This window comes from Pygoscelis adeliae, unplaced genomic scaffold (assembly GCF_000699105.1).
Source record: "Pygoscelis adeliae isolate BGI_AS28 unplaced genomic scaffold, ASM69910v1 Scaffold108, whole genome shotgun sequence".
NCBI lineage: Eukaryota > Metazoa > Chordata > Aves > Sphenisciformes > Spheniscidae > Pygoscelis > Pygoscelis adeliae.
In genome coordinates, this window is record NW_008825498.1 from 2782391 (window position 1) to 2786940 (window position 4550).

General features: G+C 39.2%; 1 non-coding gene across 1 annotated transcript; it reads right to left on the reverse strand.

Moving 5' to 3' along the window:
- Positions 1-3551: 3551 nt before the first annotated feature.
- Positions 3552-3624, reverse strand: TRNAA-AGC. Its single transcript has one exon. It is a non-coding gene; the product is annotated as a tRNA-Ala (tRNA).
- Between the last annotated feature and the right edge of the window lie 926 nt (positions 3625-4550).

Here is a 4550-nt window from a genome sequence, read left to right on the forward strand (position 1 = left end):
CGCGCAGCCCTCGCGCGGGGTTGCTGCGAGCAGCGGTTCCTGACTGTCCCACGCGCACCTCACCAACAAGCGACAACACCCGCGTGCTGTTCTTAACATCCCATCCTACCTCATAAACACGCTGAATTCTTTGCTTTACAGTTTATGAAGAGGGAGTATTACATTCAGTTACAGATTCCTCTGGTAGAGATCAAAAGGCAAGGATGCCAAGTATTTTTCCTCCAGCTAACCTGAAACACCTTCACCGACGAGGAGTCGCTACCAGCCTTCCACCTGCAACAGCAGCCTGCCGCCCTTCGTTCTTCCCCTGCTAGCTCGTTACAGACCAAATGCTGCGGTTGCTATCTGCGTAAAACATAGCACATCTACCATAGCTTTTAGTTCTTCCTTTGATTTCTATTTCCTTTTATAACGTTACTAGTTTTGACCAGATTTCTGTAACAGGAGTTTCAATGTTAACGCCAACGGAATTAGAAGTAAGCTTTTTAAGTACAGTGAAACAATTTCTTAGTCTGCATTTTAATGATCTGTGGAGATTTCTGTTGTTGCAACAACTTGATCGTAGGGATTCTCTTCTGTAGCCTATTTCAGTATTTCTTGTAGTGGAAACAGTAAGGATGCTGAAAAAATATATTTAATTAATATTTATTAACTACTATAAAATATTTAAATATTTTTCTCCTCTAACTGTTATGATGTCACTGGAGAAAACATCGTGGCCTCAAACGGAAGGAAATGCCACATGAGTTGCCCCTCTTTGCCTATTCTTCGTGAGCAGGAGCCAGAAAGGAGCACTACGGCCACCCAATGCCTGCGCGCATATTTTTTCAGAAGGATTTATCCATCTTTTTTAGGTGATCCTATGCTAACGAGGAACGGTTCACCGGCGTATCTTCTGAGACGTGACACAAATACGGCCATAGCCTTACCAAACCAAAGCCGCCCTGTATTCCGAGTCTCTCGAAGCACAGAGCGGACTCCACAGTCCACCTATGTCTACACCCACCCACTAGATGTAGGTCCCATCCTATGGTTAGCAGCAACAAATTATTACAATACAGATTGCAACCACAGGAAATAAAGATAAAACGGGCCAAAAGGGGAAAAAAAAGCACCACCTCGCTGGCTTAGGTGAGGAACCCCGTGCTGAACAACTCTAAGAGCGATTTTGTTTCACTCTTCTGATGTGGGAAGTTTACTGGGATAAAATGTGGGGTTTTGCAACATTGAACTTGAGGAAAAATACCTGACAAGTAGAAGCTGAACAAATTCAAGGGCGTAAGCTCCTTTCCTTCCAAGCTATCAAGAGTTTACACACGGTAATGAAGGCACCTCGCACTCTTCAAAAAGAAGAGAGTCCTTTGAAATACAACTTCTGCTTTACAACTTGGTCAAAATAGGGTAATGGTAATCATTACAACAAAAACGTTTTATAAACTTTATTGTCAAACATCACACAGCGTCCCTTATGAGGAAACTTAGAACTGCAGTGTGCTCAGCTCAGAAAATCAATGTACTACAATCATGTTGTGGAATAAATTTATTTAAAAGAAGCTTTTCACAGAGTTGAGATTTTTGAGTGCAGACTCCACGGACGGCCCTCTTTCTGGCAACGCTGGAGACAGTGTTTTACAGCATGAGGAGGGTTCCCAAGCCCCATCCCCCCCTTTCTAAGTAACATTTGGAACAAAGTATTGATAAAAGACAAGTAAGGAATAATTATTCCCCTTTCTCAGACTACAACAAACACAGACATAGGACAACAGTATCTTCCAGCAAGTTTAGTACAAACAAATTATTTTGCACAGAATAACTGACTTGTGTCACTCATTTAAGCACGATATTACAGAGGGAGTAAGTCTGTGAACAGCAATAATAAAAATCAAACAAAGCTGAATTCCCTCACGGTTCTTTACACAGAATATCTCTATGCAACTTCTGACCCAGAAAGCACGGACAGACCCAGAGTAGTCACTCCTTTGACACGGGACTTGAAACTACTTACCCATCATCAGGTAATTTCCTCCCAGAGGCAGTGCTTTTGGGGGCGAGGACCCTTCTTCACAAGATAGTCTACCTAAAAAGTAGAGACATAAAACACCGCGTGGGATGAGAAAAAGCTCTTACTTCTATTCATATCATGGTGTGTTTACAAGCCCTAACGGACAGAGGAGCCCCATTATAGGAAGCTGGGCATAAACGTAACGAACAGCCATTAGTCTCGAGAGCTTACAGTCAGAAGCCGTAGTTCTGCAAGCGATTGCAGGCTGCACCTGGACAGAGCCCCACTGAATTCCCTCATTTCATCAGTGCACAACTTGCATCTGATTAGCTGAGAAGAGCAACACGACTCATCCTCTTTAAAAGCACAGAAAGTGTCAGGTATTAAGTAATAACAGAAACACAGAAGCAATAATAATCACAGAGAAACCCACTACAGAGTCTCGTTCCAAGCAAATGGACATCTAAATCATTACCTGAGCCCAGAGAGGACTCCTGAAGACCCTAACACTTTTCTCTCCAATAGGCTTCATTTTAACAACAAGCATTTAGCAGTCTTAAAGTTACAATACCTCTTTTCTCTCCAGTACACAGAGAATACGAGAGAAATAAGCAAATTCAATTTCTACCCCATCCATCCAGAGGTTAACTCCTTTCTTGTCATGTCATGGGAGGATCTCCAAGCCCCCTTGTTCTCTCCACAGGTGCTACTTGCACATCCGTGCAGCACAGCATCTCCTCCTTCCTTAACTTGAAACCCAATCCATAATTTTTGTTTACTGATTTCCATTTGTTTTTAATATGTGTACTCCCAAGATCCTGATTGCGCAAATACACTGTATTTATAGGAAGTACATTTTGCTCATTTCCTCATGCTGCCTCAACCTGGAAGTACACGCAGCTAAATACCTGAATGAACTAGTAAGAAATTCGAATTAGGAAAAAAAAAAATCTCATGAAGACTTAAAATGTGCAAGCATAGATTTACAGAGAAAATTTCCATGATATTTCACAGGTGTGAAAATTCACAAGCAAAGGACATAATCGTGCTACCAGGAGTAACAGAGTTATAAAATATTCTAGCCCATCGTTTCTAATAAATAGCCTACACAACCAAAATAGAACAAAAATAATAAGTATTACTCACAGCAGAAATACAAAGTTTTGTTCATTATACACTAAACTATAATTTCGAATATAAATTTAACTAATGAATGAAATCATAAACCAAAGATTTAACCTCACATTAAAAAATCCCTCATTTATTTTTCTCTACAATTTGTTCATGTCGTTTATTATTGTATTAAAGTGTCAGGAAGTTTTGTTATTTCATGCAAGCATTCTATTTTTTCTCCCTGTATGCAAAAGAACAAAGACATGATTCTGAAAAGAAAAAATGAAATATTTAAAACAACGTGTTAACTTTTTTTAGATTACAATTTTTTCAAGGTTTCTGTACACCATTATACAAGAAAAATTAAGTGTAAATAGGAAACATTTTTAAATGCTGCTGTTTAGTTTATAATGAAATAAATGTTGAAAAAACATACTGGAGAATGCGGGCATCGATCCCGCTACCTCTCGCATGCTAAGCGAGCGCTCTACCATTTGAGCTAATTCCCCACCCAAAAAAAACTCCTCGAAACTTAGAGTTACACATTCTAGACTTACTGAGAACAACCACACAAACCCTTTTGATCATAAATTCATTGTTTCTTGCTGAGTCATTCCTTCCACTTGCCAATAACTGACTGCAACTCACAGCTGGAATCATGCGATACCTCTTTCAGCATGTATGCTACCAGAATAACATTACTCAACTCTTTTGCCACACAAGTCTATTATTTAGCTGTTTTCATACAAGAAGCTCTCCAAAAGATCAAGTTATTTACAAGAAACCAAATGTGTTATTGAAAAAAGTCCCAACTTTTACTGAACAACTGTTCCAAATTCAGCGAGGAAACCCATGTTCTTTCCAATTTTCAAGGCATACACATAAAGAACCTGGTCCAAGAAATGTTCAATGAGTGAAAAATATTATATGCCTGATTGAAACAGAGTTTTATAGTCAAAGCTTATACGTATATATGTGTGTGTATATATATACACACACACACATCTCCTTTCGGAAGGTGTCTGGCTTCTCTGGGGTGACAGAGTCAAGCGAAATTAAAACATGTCTGTATTTTCCTTATTTATTACCTCACCAAATGCACTTCCCTATAATTAATACATTACTTTTAATAGCCTTAAAACACTTTTTGAAAAATGAACACACACAAGCATGACAAATGCTTGCATGACTTGACACAGAGCATAAAACCTACATCAAGGAACAAAATGATGTATGATAATAAGCCATCTTTAACACTTTCATTTTCACCTTTACTTGCCTACAGCAAGCATTTAACTCTAAGTGCAGATCTAGGGAGATAGTTTGTTACTACTACTAGCCCAATTGGTGTATTTGGAAAAAGCTACCGATTGCACAAGTCCTCCTTCCGATATTTGTCAGAAAGCTGGAAAAATACCACCAATTTAACCAAGAG